Raw genomic sequence first — 16,765 nt, forward strand, 5'->3', positions numbered from 1 at the left:
AAGATATAACTACAAGGGTAGCATTGTTGTTCTTTCACTTTGAAACATCTTGGGTGAGATTACACTAAACTACGAGTTGGCCAGTTTAAACCGCGTCTATGTTCGAAATGTCTGCTTTTGGGATCTGCGAAATTGACACAGTTTCATTATTCAACAAGTGAATCTGAAAATGTTAGTTTTTGCAGCACACAAAACATAGCTGACTCTGAATTGATTTGAACATGCAACCTTCTGACGTGGAGTCAGACACGCTATGGGTGCACCACACAGTCACACATCATAACACGGTGTCTGATCCTGGCTCCAGCCTTCTGTTATGGAGTTTGCATGTTCTCCTTCGACCTGTGTGGGTTTATTTTCTCAGAGCACTTCAGTTTTCTCCCGTTTATTGGACACTCTAGATCAGGGGTCGGGAACCTTTTTGACTAAGAGAGCCATAAAAGCAAAATATTTAGAAATGTTTTTCAGTGAGAGTCACACACACAATAAGTTTGTGATAATACTTTTAATGATGATAATGTGATAATACCGTTAATGTGAATGGTTTTCCATTTCTCGTTATTGGTAAAAAAAAATCCAGCCAAACTATTGGAATGAAAGTCAGCTTGCCGGATCCTTACGCGAAGTTACTGCTCGCTAGCCTGCACACTGCTCAGTAGCTTGCACGCTTTCTTTCTGCTATCGCGCACAGAGTATATTGATGCAATATGTATATATATATATATATATATATATATATATATATATATATATATATATATATATATATATATATATATATATATATATAGCATGGGACGTGTAAAAGTGCCACTGAAATTGGACTTTTTCATCAAATCTGCCTGTCACTGAATGTAATTGACTAAATATATTACCGAATGACATATTATATTATTGTCATTGAATCAGTACAAAGAAATATCTACAGCAGTTTACTTGTATCTCTGACATCCATCCATTATGCTATTGAATAAATAAACAATATCGCACCCGCCATTGGGTGCTTGATAGATACGAGATTTCAAACTTATTTATACAAACCATAATAATACATTTTAAAGCAAGGAGAGCACATAAAACACTAAGTTGCCTGGCTAAACAATTTCTAGCTTGATTAAAATATGGGTAGTTACACATTGAATTGGCTAAAAAAATGAACAGTATTTTTAAATTAGTAAGGTCTAACAGGTCCTACCTTTGAGACATGACTATATAATGTTGATACGTATGTAACAAACACATCTTCCGTGACTGTGTGATACATGGAACGCCGGTGTCCCTCTGACATCAGTGGATACGTTTATGTTGTGGGATGCGGGTCATTAATAATGAGTCCAAATACACCTTGTGCGAATTGACAGTCGAGTAACCCTACATGATGCAGTTATAAAATAGAAATGATTAAGTTAAATGTGCAAGGGAATACATTTCTGTTATTGAGTATGAATTTGTGTTTCATCATACACTTTACTTGCCTTCATTTGCTGTGTGTTTCTTTGCCTCATGATTCCTTTATTAGGCGCATCTCATTAAACACACAAGTGCCTCAAGGCCTTTAGGAAAGCCTTGCTTAATAATATACTGGAAGAAATATGTGCGCTCGAGACTTCCAGTGATGTGATTCAACCCTTTGATGTCTCCCATTGGGGACATCGGCATCAAAATTAGACTTGTAGGAAAGAAATACTATGAGCCATGACCAACTGTTATTCTCCTCTTCACCAGCGAGGTACATTTATCATAGATTTAACATTATGATTTTGTGGAAACACAATGTCGCACATTATCTTTATTCTAGTGAACATTTTGTGTGTGGGTGTATTTATTTATTTTTTTTTTATCTGGCTACTTCACTTGATTTAGCTTTTCTTGTGGATCCTTCATGTCAAATCATTGGCATGTCCTTGGACTCCAAAAGGGGCCACATGTAAAAGAGTTAACTAGAAATTTTAATACAGCAAAGTCTCGTTATATCGATATTCAAGGGAGTCCGAAAAAATATCGATATGACCGGGACTGTCGATATATCCGATCCTGCGCCGAACTGCATTAAACAAAAGCTGCCAAAAGAGGGCAGCCAAGCGCCATATAAGAAACGGAGCTGGCCATTAGCTCCGTTTTTTTTTTTGGGTGAGAGATGTTCCCCCAATGTTGCCTCAAAATGGCACATATAATTCTTTAATGATTGTAAACATGTATGCTTTAATCTTCAGAACTACAGTGTATTTGAAACATATTCATAACTGGATGTGTAACAAGAAAGCATATTATCCGAATCTGAAGCCATTGTTTGGATTCACAAGCAATGCAAGACGTCTTGGCGTGAAGTCATTTTTATTTGCATTTGAATAAAAAGTGACATTGGCTGTCCTTTAATACACAGTATGGAATGTTAATAATTTTCAAAATCATCGCGCTTCAGCAGACAAAACAAGAAACATTGTTGCAAAAAACGATTGCATTCATATACAGTACAGTGGGCATGTACATAACACAACAGGGAAACTGCAACGCTTACATCTTACTGTATTATGTATACAATTTAAAAAAGTCATCAATCTTCTTCTGCTTCCCATTTTTACCTTTTAACACAAACACTTCAATCTCGTCTGCTACACACGAGCTAGCGTCTGAAAATGAAAATGGCTCTGCTACACGGGTGCTGGGCACGTAACCAAGTCACCTGACCAAGTCGACCAATGGCGCGACTGATGGCGTGACACGTAACCAAGACACGTGACCAAGTTGACCAATGGCGCGACTGATGGCGTGACACGTGACAAAGTCACACGGCCAAGTCGACCAATAGCGCGACCGATGGTGGCTCATGTGACCAAGTCGACCAATGGCGCGACCGGTGGCGGCTCACGTAACAAGACACGTGACCAAGTTGACCAATGGCGCGACGGATATATCGATATAAACAACAAAAATGGCCGGCGGGGGATGAAAAGGAGCACCGTAATAACCGGATTATTGTAATAACCGGGTATCGTACTAAACGGTACTAATTATACATAAAAAGACTAGAAATGTGCAAGGGAAATGAAAATAGTATCGTAATAAGCGGTACTATCGCTATAACCAATATCGATATAACGAGACTTTACTGTATGATGTTTGCACCAAAATCATAAAAAAACAGCATATCGTCAGAAAATCACTTGGGTAATAATTAAGAAGGGCATGATTGTCATGATCTGGTTGGCGACCAACGGGGGGCGCTGTCGGCCCCGCCTGCACCTGCACAGGTGCTGGTCGTCCCGATCAGATTGGCGACGAACGGGTAGCGACGTCAGCCCTGCCTGCAGCCTCGCAGGTGCTGGTCGTTTTAATCAGTGACACTTAAAAGGACACCCGGCACGACCATCCGGTGTCGGTTCATTGTTTGCTGCATGTTTGTTGCATGCTGTGCATGTGTTTGTTTAACCTTGGCGGACTTTTACACTTGGTTTTCTTTTGATACTTTGTATTTTTTCCGTTCAGATGATTTTGATGTTTTACATTTTGTTCCTGCTGACCTTTATTTTAATACAATTTGTCAAACAACCTCCTACTCACTCCTGCCTGCTTTTTGGGATCCGCACCCGCCATCACCACCTAGCAAAACGTGACAATGTTGAAGGTCTCCAAATGGGACTATCTCTCACGTGGGGAGCGGAATCAGGATCCAGAAGCAGGCATGACACGGAAGTTGAAAAGTCTTTATCTATGAACTTACAAAGTAACCACAGAGAGCAAAGCTTGATGCAGAAGAAAGTGAAGCCAGCTGATACTCTGACGGAGAGAAAGCTTGATATACTGACCACATGCCATGGAATAATCCAAGTTAATATACAGTACTGGCAGACATCAGGCCTATATAACCAAATAAACAACCAAAGCATGAAAGAGGCAGAGCGCCTGTACAGCAACTGATCCATTGACGAGAAACAGTCACAACACTTTTATTCTCTTATATTCTGAGCCTGCCTCAAAAACAACACCAATAGTACCTAAGGCTGAGTTTGTGATTATCACATTACCAAACCGAAAAAAAAAAAAAACTGGTGAACCATGATTAGTCTGAGTCATGTCAGCTCTTTTTCAGCAAGCAGAGAAACCTTCTCTCCCACGCACGTCTTTTCCGCAATATGACTGCCAATATGGCTGTATTAATTTATTTTTTATTTTTTTGTATGAATACAGTATTTTGGACAACCCCGCAAAGCACTGAACCGACAAAATGTGAAGTGTGAAGTGGTGAAGGATTACTGTCAAACAAAAAAAAAAATGTGGTGAAGCAGATTTCTAGTGAAATGTTTTCTTTTCATGATGTTTTATTATTACATTTGTGTTAGTGCAGTAAAAATTAATCAGATTAACCCATCCACCTCAAAAATGTTTTAATTCACACAAAGTACAAAAGATTGGGCTGTGTCAGTTGCATGTTGTGTCTTCCCATTTACTAATGTCATAAGGATGATGTTTGATCAAAATGTTACATTGAAGTCGACCTGTTACAGATGCATGGAGCCCCATGAAAAATGGTAAGAATTAATAAGCCTATACAACAACTACATTAACATCGCAGATGTGTGTTACTGCTGAAAATAAAAGTACATTTCATGAAGCGGAAGATATGATAATTACCAAGAGTTCAGAGATATAATGTTGCAAAAAGTCCAGCTTCATACATCACACAAACACTGTCCAACAAACACTGAATCAGTACCTGTTATTCCCTTCCAAATCATGGCATGTCTCATTCAGTACCCTGCCATAGCAAACACTACTAAGTGTACCATTAAGAATCCCAAGCGCATTGTACACAACAGGTTTGACATATAGGCGAGCAATAAATGAAACTGGCAAGATTTGTCTTAAGCTCCACCACGCCTTGATAACAGTGGCGTGCAGTCAGTGGAGGCAGGCGAGGCAGTGCCTCACCTGTCATGATGGAAAGCTGTCATGGAAATATCAAATGAAAAAATAAATTAAACAGATGTATTTAGTGATTTGTACTTTAAATTTCTTGTCCATTTAACTTCACCGTTTTAGGATTTTTTTCAAAATCGCTGAATTTTCACATTTACCGTTCAAATACTAAGTAGAGACGAGCGGTGACGTCATTGATGACGTCAGTGCCTCACCAGCCATGAACCTCACCTCATCTCAAATGGCTTTTCCAAGTTTGACAGTGAGTTTTTGAAAGCCAATAGCTGGGCGCTTTTTGGTTTGCAACGCAATTGAAGAAGGTTATTTTCCAAAAAACTCCTCCAAGTACGACCACTCTTAGCTGGCTATGAGAGTTGCACCGTTAAACTACTGTATTTTCCGGTGTATAAGGCACAACGGAGTGTAAGGCGCACCCCCAACGAATGAAAAATGTTTTCCAAATATAATACAGTGAGACCTCATCTTACAAACTGAATTGGTTCCCAGACAGAGTGTGTAAGCCAAAAAGTGTGTATCACGAAAAAAAAATCCCATAGGAAACCATTAAAATGGGAATAATCCATTCCCGGGTTTCCATAAAATATACTTTTCAACTAAATAAGCCTTAAAACTACACACAACATACCTTATTCTATGTACAATAAATGTGATATTGTATTGTAATGAAAGAGATACACTGCACTGTATAATAATAAAGTCACTTTATTTACATTTGTGATGGTCATTGATGGCTTGATGGAATGGCGTTGGAGGTCGAAGGTCAGAGGGAATTGCTCTTTGGAAAGAGAGGCACATTACACGAGGACTGTAATTAAATAAATAAACGGTGCTGTAAAATATAGTGTTATTTACCTTTTTGATGGCCGTTGATGGCTTATGGAAGGAGAGTCACCGTCCATAAGTACTGTTGGTAACTTAACCTCTGGTGTGGCTTCTCTTTGCTTCTTTGGAGACTCCTCATCATTTTTGCTGATTAAAAACCTCTTAATTGACACCTGTTGCTTTCTGACTTGAAACTGAGGCATCACAGTATCGTTCCTCATGTTGATAGCCACAGTCTTTTCTTGATGGAACTGTTTGATGAAAGCCTGCAATTCATTCCACTTTGCCAACATTTCTTTGATGCGCTCACTCGATGCTGCAGCAATCTCCTCCTCCTCAGATGACAACTCTTGCGGATGCTTCACCATGACGAGCGACGCAGTGAATCCCAGTACGGCGCTTAAAGTTCTCGAACCATCCGTTGCTGGCTTTAAAATCATCAATCACTGCCGAATTTCCAGGTTGCCGCGTGGCGATATCGGCGTGAATTAGCCGTGCTTTCTTGCATAAAATAGCTTTACTCACGCTGTCGCCGGATATCTGCTTTTTTTCAACTTCTTCGATTGCCCGAGACCGTCGCTTTGAGAGCACGGAAAGAGCTTTTGCAACAGATGGCTTTTCTGTTCCGGAGAATGGTAGCAATGGTTGACTTAGCATAGCCGTGCTCGGCCACTAAATCACACAAACGCACACCTCATTCGTGTTTTTCAATTATCTCCTTCTTCTCAGCGACTGTGTTTTTATTTTGTGTCTTCGTGGGCTGAACACGAGCCTGTGGTGGGTTTTTTTTTCAGTCCCATAATAGTAAAATTATCAGCAAAAAGCTCCAAGGAGGCGATCGACGTGTGCATTCAATGAGAGGGGTTGTGGAAAGCTGGCCCGGCTGGAGCGCTGTTCGGCCGTATGCTTCCACCGACGATCACTCCGCCAGATCCGAAGGTCGTTTGCTTTGTTGTTCTTCCGCCGAAGATTACTCCACCAGCCGTGGTGGGTGTGTATCATGAAAAGTAGTGCGTATTTCAAGGTTTAATTTTCATAAATTTGACGTTCGTAAGACGAAAATTTCGTAAGATAAGGTGTTCGTAAGCTGAGGTCTCAGAATCAGAATCATAATCATCTTTATTGCCAAGTATGTAGAACACACAAGGAATTTGTTTCCGGTAGAACACGCTGCACTAGTATCGTCGTAAAAAAAATGTACTGTATATAAATAGCCTAAAGTTATCCAAATATAAGGCACACCAAATTATAAGGGGCTACAGTAGAGGCTGGGGTTAGGTTTTATCTATGCCAGCATTTATCGCATACTACTTCTTCCACAGTGTGTGTGTGTGTGCGTGTGTGCGTGTGCGTGTGTGTGTGTGTGTGTGTGTGTGTGTGTGTGTGTGTGTGTGTGTGTGTGTGTGTGTGTGTGTGTGTGTGTGTGTGTGTGTGCGTGTGCGTGTGTGCGTATACAGGATTGGAGAGATTGAGTGGTGACAATGGGAGCAAGTGCAATCTTCAGTTCGCGGGATACTTAAACTGATCCCAAACACAATCTTGTCGCCAAATCAACACTCAAATTCGAATTTGTTAACTGAGCCGGGATTGAGAATCTCAGCATATTCTGTTTCCGATTTACCTTGTTAGTGGTTTGCGCTGATTACTTCTCACTCCACTTTGCCTGTCAGCTTCACACACTGAAAAAGTGAGCTTGAAGTAATACTCAGCTTTTTTGTGCACATTTTGCTTTTTATCCATGTTTACCACTGTGTTGCGTCAGCTTTCCTTTGATCGACACACCATAAATGTTTGGGAACAAACGACCACTTCAGTCAAAGCAGGATACAATTTTCTCCCAATTCCCATTCTTCTTTAATGTGAAACTTTAGTAGTTCAATGCTTATTCCATTTTTGTGTTCTGAGCTTCATCATTTGCTATGGAAGGTCGACCTAATGGATCAAATTGCACTGGATTTATTTGCTTTTGCTGGGGTTTATGTTTTTTGGGGGGAGCAGGGGGTATTTTTAAGAGTATTTTTTTCCATTTTCAACTGTAAAAAAGCCTTAAGATTAATTCATTTGGTTATTTATCTATTTGCTACTTATTCATTACAACTTGGTTGGGACAGATGTGTTTGTGAAAACCAACTTGTGAATCATAAATCATACTATACTTTTTTCACCAGGAAATTTCAGTCTGTCCGTCTGTATCTGTCTGCGTGTTGACCTGCCATTTTATCCAGTTTTTGTTCAGTTCCTCTCAATTCACTTTGTCTTGTACGATAAATATATTTCTTTCCTTCCTAATTGTATTGATTTTTTTTAATTTATTGTACATATTACGTCTTGTGCCCTGAGAAGAATGCAGTTTATTTTTTCCCCATGTTTGACCGATGTACACCTTGGACTCTGCAATCCCCAAGAGACTGGATGGGATGATGTGGGATTGCATTTACAGCTATAGCTCATTCCTAATGAAAATCTTTGCTGTTCCAGTTCAGTGTGAAGTCACCCATGTCTGTTGGCCCATTCATAGCAATTATTTATGACTTTCTCATTCAACACAGTGACCAAGAAAAATAAATATAGCAGTCTCATACCAGACTAAAGTGTGTTTAAACTTTTATGGTGTGTTCCACAAAAATCCTCCTTCAGTCGTAGTGCAAAAACAGTTTTACCAACTGACCTGACCACTCAACGCAAATAGTTATCTGGGACATTGACAATACCTCTTACATGAGGTTCAATTCAGTTCACAGCTTCAAACTATATTCAAACTGACATTTTCAACTGCTTGTGGAGTCCGGCTGGTAAGAAACCCCAATAGTTAACTAACAAATTATACTTTGAATAGCTTGCTAGGGCTTCAAAAACTCATTTCCACAGGCTCTTCCACATACAAGATACTTTGCTGAATTCAGAGCGTTGGGTGTTAAACCCAACGCTGTGAATTGTACAACCTGGTTTGTTTGTCTCCTCTTCAATCATGCAGACACGTTCACTGGTCTGTGATTATATTTAAAAGACTCAAAAATAAATCTACGGTCTCCATACTACCACTCCATTTCATCAGTTCGATAAACTTGTTTGTTTGCGATGTCTGGTCTATTTTTGGTTGAACTTGGGGAGAAAGGGCTGCCCATGAATTGAAGGGTTAAATCCTAACTGCGACTTTCCAATGTTGAAGTACTCTTGGGTAAGATACTGAACCCTCATTTGCTCTCAGTGGGCCTGGAAGCCCCTTACATGGCAGCAGCTGCCCATTAGTTTATGAATGTCTGCATGAAGGGGTAAAATGTGAGCCTCTGGAAAGCATCTGGCCACTGTATGATGTAGATCAAGAGCGATATGAGTGCACTTTACTTACCAATTATTTTCCGGTTTCTGCCCCAAACGATTGTAATATAATGCAACAAAATGAATTCAAAAGTTTGTGAAAAACACTGCGCAAGACTCAAAATAAGCACATTTACGTTGACATTTCTGATTCCAAATTATCATTTTGGGCCTCCTATGACCACATTGAAGAGCAATCGTGTAATCAAAAGGCACCTACCCTCCGGCTAACATCACCATTAGCATTCATTCTACGGTTCTCGGGTCCAACACAGCTTTTTTTTACAAAGGTACCACTGCTAACGGACCACTGCGGAGGGCATGTCTGTGAATTATAGAAACCGTCAATTTTTAAAATCTTGTTTATTGTAAATATCCCCACCACTGAACCACCTAAAGAACATCACCGGACCTCTGCTAGATCCTCTTCAGTTTCCCTACCGGGCAAACAGGTCTGTGGAGGATGCAGTCAACATCGGACTGAACCACATCCTCGACCACCTTGACAACACAGGAACCTACGCAAGGATCCTGTTTGTGGACTACAGCTCTGCGTTCAATACCATCATCCCAGAACTCCTCATCCCCAAATTTCTCCAGCTTGGTGTGTCCCCCACGATCTGCCAGCTTCCTGGCAGGACGGACACAACAGGTCAGACTGGGAAATATATCATCCACAACACGAACCACGAGCACTGGAGCCCCGCAGGGATGCGTCCTCTCTCCATTGCTCTTCTCTCTCTACACGAACGACTGCACCTCAACGCACCCAGCTGTCAAATTCATAAAGTTCGCAGACGACACCACGGTCATCGGTCTCATCAAAGACGGCGACGAGTCTGCGTACTGACAACAAGTGGAGCAGCTGGAGCTCTGGTGCAGCCGTCACAACCTGGAGCTGAACACGCTCAAGACAGTTGAGATGATCGTGGACTTCAGGAAACATCCATCACCACAGCTACCCCTCACACTATCCAACTGCCTGGTGTCAATCGTTGAGACCTTCAAGTTCCTGGGAATCACAGTCTCCCAGGACATGAAGTGGGAGGTCAACACCAACTCTATCCTGAAAAAGGCCCAACAGAGAATGTACTTCCTGAGGCTGCTAAAGAAGCATGGCCTGCCACAGGAGGTGCTGCAACATTTCTACACGGCTGTCATCGAATCCATCCTGTGTTCTTCCATCACCGTTTGGTTCGGGGCCGCCACAAAAATGGACAAAATCCGACTTCAACGGACAGTTAGGACGGCGGAAAAAATCATTGGCACCGCCCTACCCACTCTCGAGGACTTGCACACTGCAAGAATCCAAACTAGGGTGCGGAAAATCCTACTGGACCCTCCGCACCCTGCCCAACACCTTTTCCAGCTACTCCCCTCAGGCAGGCGCTACCGATCCATGCGCACCAAATCCAGCAGACATTTAAACAGCTTCTTCCCCCAAGCCATTAACTCTTTGAACTCTTTGAACTCTTTGAACTCTTTGAACTCTTTGAACTCTTTCAACAGTAGCCAAAATGGAACTGTATAGTGCCACTTAGCAGTTTTTTTTGACGACGATACTAGTGCAGCGTGTTCTACCGGAAACAAATTCCTTGTGTGTTCTACATACTTGGCAATAAAGATGATTCTGATTCTCTGATTCTGATTGAGCCCTTAAAATCCTTCTTGAGGTTTGTAAGCTGTAAACGGAATCATCTGAAGTTTATTGTGATTGAGAGGAATCATAATCAAGAATTTAAATGTGTTACCTTTATCCACAGTTTTATACTCACATCTTAGTGATGAAGTATCGTAATCTGAAATAAAATTTGCGCCATAAATTTGTAACTATTAAAAGGGTAAAAAAGGTTTCTTCAGCCGTCATCTGTACTTCTTTAAAGGTGTCGGACGTTTTGCTTCTTATCCAAGATGCTTCTTCAGCGAAATAAAGTCTTACTGGTAGTATCGGCCCTACTCCCTGCGGCTCCACTGATTGTTCCTATCCTATTCCTACTGATTGTCCTGACTAACGACCAGTGACGTGCAGTCAGGGGAGGCAGGTGAGGCTGTGCCTCACATGTCATCATGGAAATATCAAATGACAAAATCAATTAAACAGTTATTTATTTAGTGATTTGTACTTTAATGTTCTTTTCCAAAATCGCTGAATTTTACCTTTAACATTTACCGTTCAAATACTAAGTGGAGACGAGTGGTGAGGCAGCAGCCGGCGAAGCCTCACCGTGGATTGTGCAATCATTATGCTAACTGTGCTAGCTTGCTCTGCAATGAGACCGCATTGCTGTCCCTCTGCATATCATTATTAAAGTGTTCAAAAGCTTTTAGCATATGAACTAAATTTCTACAGTTTAGCTGGTGTATATAATGTACAGTGACTGTACTACAGTGTTTATTTTATTTTATTTTATTTTTATCAAAACTGTGCATAGGTGAGGCACACAGTTCTCCTTCCTCATGACAGGGGGCGCTGGTGATTAGAGATTCTTCTTGCGACCCCTCGGCTGCAGAATAATAGAATTAGTGACAGCAAGTTACAGTAAACAGTTAGCAAGTTAAGTGCAACCATCCAGTCATTTTTTTCGTGTTGCTTGGCCTTATTTTCAGAATGGTGGATTACATATCTAAATTGAAAGAATTTTCTAAACTGGACTTTCGATCGAAGCAGGAGATAATAATTAAAGGAAGACCAACACCGGACTGTATAGCTCACAAACGGTGAGGGATGAATGAAAATCTCCTGACAGCTTCTCAGCTTTTTGGCCAAGAAGGATCTCATTGAAACTATTCCTAAAGCGACAAAGTTGCTCCAGCTCGTGCTCACTATTCCAGCTACTACAGCATCAGTGGAGGTTCATTCTCAGCACAAAAGACTGAAAACATACAGTCGGAACAGGACTGATCAAGGACGACTTTCTTCACTGGCAGTGATCTCCATTGAGACAGAGAGACTTTGACTTCATTCATAAGTAAAGGTAACGTTACGATAACAATAACTATAATGTTTTTGTAATTATTTTTTTCTATGCTACAATTTGTATACAGTATATAAAGAATGCTGACATGACATTTTAAACAAAACTTGTTAATTGTTGCCAATCAAATGGTGAATACGCTACTCCGTGGAGTTCATATGTTTGTAAATCTGACTGTGATGACGTCAGTGCCTCACCAGCCATGAACCTCACCGCACGTCACTGGTTATAGTGCTTTGAGTGCCTCGGGTAGGGAAGTGCTATAAATCTCATTTTCTCTTTTATATTCATAATAGCTCTTTAACCAAGCAAACACCTACTTTATCTGACTACTTGCCTATACAAATTAATATTAGAATACTGCAACACTAAAAGATTTCTTAGTTCCACCTTCCACTCAAATCCCCCACTTTATTTGTTTATTTATTTATTTATTTGTTTGTTTGTTTTTATTCTGTCTTCCAACCCCTGTCTCACATCTTTTGAATTAACATTAACATTAATATTAAAAACATTAAAATATTGTGACTCATATAGTCAGTGATGAGCAAAAACTGATCCTAGGGGAAGATCGGTTATTTTGAGCGTTGCTGTCCACAATCGCTGCAACAATTTTGAATCTTTGACTCACCATATGTCATATAGTATGTAAATACGTTGACTGTATAACATTTTGGAGTTTTTGCCTATGTACTTGTATATTGGGTGTGCACAGCTGTCTGCAGTCAGGCCGGGAGTACAGATCTGAAACGGTTTTCAATTGCTTTACCTGGTTAAATAAGGATTAAATACATGGATCCTTTTATTTGTGTGTCTGTTTTCCATCGGGAGTACAATGTAGAGAAATCGGCTAAAAAGAACTGCATGGTAATCCATTATGCGTTTAGTTTATATTTAGGAAGATGTTTTTTTTTTCAGAAAAACAAGGGGCATATTTGATCTTAATCAAGGCAAATTTGATGAGCCTAATAGTATTTAAACTTGACAGTCAGATGCACATTATTTAGTTTGCTGAAAATGCTTGAATAGAAGCCTGTAAAAAGACTGTAGAGTCAGATAATCGTGAAGCAAGCAATGTGTTGCATGAGGTGGATGGCTTTGTTTAATCGTCCATGTTCTGTACTTTTCTTCATTTTTCTTAGACACTGCCGCAGTTTTAACGAAGGATGACTTATGCATAGAAATGGATGTTACTGATTTGGTTGATTGGTTTATTGATAGTAACATGTTTTAGTGATTGTGCCCACGCATTGAGAGGGTGTAGTGACTCATATCTTGTTGACATGGAGACCAAAATAGAAGCCGAATGGAAGAGGACATTCAGTTTACCCTTGGGACTTTACACGATGGTGAAGAAAATGGGAAGAGAAAGACTGGCTGAGAAGATTGACACAAAAAGAGAGAACAGGAGAGGAGAGCTTAGAAAACTATGACGGTGTGTGTTACATAAGACAACGGTGAATCATGACAACTGATAGAAAATCGTTACTTATTCTTCGTTGTGAGTGTGTTAACTTGTGAAGGTCAAACGATGAAATCTGACTATTTGAGAAACAAGAAAGATGTGCGTAATGCACTACATATCAAGATTTTTAGAGAATGACTGCAGAGCACCTGTACAGTGTGTAAGGTACAGGTGGGTCAAAAAAAATATTTTAGTAATACTATTCTAAAAGTGAAACTTGTGGAATGCGGACACATTCCTTTCTCACGGACAGGTATAATTCAAGTGTTCATTCATTTGAATCCTTTCAGGGAAAGCAGTAACTAGAGTGGAAAGGTTAAAGGGTGCATGAAAGGGTTCATTTAGATAATTATATCTGAAAAATCATTTTAGTTTCGCCCACATTTCCCAAAGGCTGTAAATAAGATGGGATGAGATAACATATTTGTCTCACGTCTGTGTAAGCTCTCAGTCATACAGGAGTGGCCCATCGGTGAGAAGGGTTCTTCAGCCGTCATCTGTACTTCTTTGAAAGTGTCAGACGTTTTACTTCTTATCCAAGAGGCTTCGTCAGCGAACTAAAATCTTTTGCTGGTAGTTCTGGCCATATATATATCCCTACCGTCCAGACGTGGCGATGCCAGACTCTGTTCTGATTGGTCCCTGCTCTCAGGTTAGGGGGAGCAAAGGACTACTCCCTGCGACTACACTGATTACTTCTATTGTCCTGACTGATTACTTCTATTGTCCTGCCTGAGTATGGGTCTAGGACTGGCCTGATTGCCCCATATGATCTGGTATCACCTCATTAGCATAACTAAGCCTATGTTGCCTAAGAAGTCGGTTGTAGGAACGATCCAAATTGAACCTCACCTTATATTTGTCTCACATTGGAGAAATTCGCAATTTTCAGCGGTAAAGTTATGAAAGACAGACGAAAGTACAAATAATTAGTAGAAAAACAAATATCGGAGCTGCCATCTTGAAGTCAAAATAAAATGATATGACACAACGCAAAAGACAGTTATTGAATCTCAAGCACTTCTTTTCCTTTCGGCTTTTCCCTTCAGGGGTCGCCACACGTCATCAGTGTCCTCCATCGAAACCGGTTTTGTGCATCCTCTTCTCACACACAAGCTACCTTCATGTCCACTTTTGACAACATCCATAAACCTCCTCTTTGGTCTTATTTCGGTCTCCTGCCTGGCAGTTCAAGGATCAGCATCCTTCTCCCGATATAGTCACTCTCTTTCCTCTGGACATATCCAAACCGTCTCAGTCTGGCCTCTCTGACTTTCTCTCCAAAGCCTCTAATATGAGTTATCCCTCTAATGTACTCATTCCTGATCTGGTCCAACCTGGTCACTCCAAAGAAAACCTCAACATCTTTATCTCTGCGACCTCCAGCTCTGCTTCCTCGTTTCTTCAGTGGCACTGAATCGAGTACAAACATCATGACTGGTCTCACCACCGTTTTTATACACCTTTCCTTTCATCCTAGCTGGAACCCTTCTATCACACATCACACCTGACATTTTTGTCCAGCCGTTCCAGCCTGCCTGGACACGCTTCTTCACCTCTTTTCCACATTCTCCATTGCTCTGGACAGTTGACCCCAAGTACTTAAAATCATCCATCTTCTTTATCTCTTCTCCCTGTGGCATTAAAGAGTTTGATGTTTCTCTTTATTTGTAAGTAGCTTCGTTGTCAGATCTCCCAGGCAGGTGACGCGCAGAGATTGATCGTGGCGTGGAGTTGAGCAAGTCGTGCCGTGATGTCTGTCCGAAGCCCGGCGTTAGCCGGGCGTGAGTCCGAGATGAGTCTGATATGATTCTGCCCCGTGGTTCGCCCAATCTCTCTGTCCCGCGACAGCTCCTTTTATACAATTTGCAAGCGTGTGCTATGCGTCAGGGTGATACGCACAACAAGGAGATCAAGGAATTGAAAGACATGAAAGTGTTGAAAGACGCACTTCAAAATCATACACTCGTGTGACGCAACAGCATCACTCTTGCACTTGGAACCTTCACATTCACACACATATATTCTGTCCTGCTGCGACTGATCTTCATTCCTCTCCTTTCCAGGGCATACCTCTACCCCTCTAGTTTCTCCCCCACCTGTTCCCTGCTCTCGCTACAGATCACAATGTCATCTTCAAACATCATGTTCCGAGGAGATTCTTGTCTCACACCATCTGTCAGCCTGTCCATCACCATAGCAAATAAGAAAGGGCTCAGAGCTGACGCCTGGTGGAGTCCCACCTCCACCTTGAATTCCTCTGTCACACTGACAGCACACCTCACAACTGTCTTACAGTCATGATACATGTTTTGCACCGCTCTGACATACTTTTCTGTCACTCCAGACTTCCTCATGCAATGCCACAGCTCTTCTCTGGGCACCCTGTCATACGCTTTCTCCAGATCTACAAAGACACAATGCAATTCCTTCTGGCCTTCTCTGTACTTCTCTATCGGCATTCTTAAAGAAAACACTGCATCTGCCGTACTCTTTTTTGGCATGAAGCCATACTGCTGATCACAAATGTTTACTTCTGCCCTTAGTCTAGCTTCAACTGCTGACATGGATGCTTTGATCCTCTCCTCTTTCAACTGCTTCATGTCATCACAAAGAGGGTATAGCAAGTGCTGAAGAATTGTATTTGTATTGTATTGTATTGTATTTGCCTTTATTAGTCTCGCAGTGGAGAAATTTACATTTCACAGCAGCAAAGTTATGAAAGGAATATGGAAGGAATGAATGACTCTGTGACTCTGTGTCTTTGAGTTGTCATATTTGTTATTTTTGTTTTTCCCAAGATGGCGGCGTGCAGCGGCTCCCCTCTCCCGGCAAATTGGCGTTTTCATGTTTATTATGTTTGTTAAAGTAATTAGTAATAAGTGCCTTGCATGCTGGGTCCGAGAGGACAGTAATTTCATCTGTGCTGTATGTCATACATATTAGCATATTTGACAATAAAGCTGAGTTTGACTTTGACTTTGAACTCCTGTTTCCCATAGTTTCATTGTATCATCAATTTTATTCCTCTGTAGTTACTACAACTCTGCACATATCCCTTGTTCTTCTCAAGCACTTTACTGCACCCTCTTTTTTTTGTATGAGGCAGTTATAGATGAAAGAGAAGAGCGTCAAAAGTGTCATTTCCACCAGTGGATACAGGACGTCATGATGAAAATGTGCACGTCTACTACAAGCTAAATTTTGAAAGCAAATACAAAGCTGTCGCATCGAGTGACGAAACGAG

The sequence above is a fragment of the Hippocampus bargibanti genome, linkage group LG03 (assembly GCF_051943395.1).
Source record: "Hippocampus bargibanti isolate YZ-2025 linkage group LG03, ASM5194339v1, whole genome shotgun sequence".
NCBI classification, from domain to species: domain Eukaryota; kingdom Metazoa; phylum Chordata; class Actinopteri; order Syngnathiformes; family Syngnathidae; genus Hippocampus; species Hippocampus bargibanti.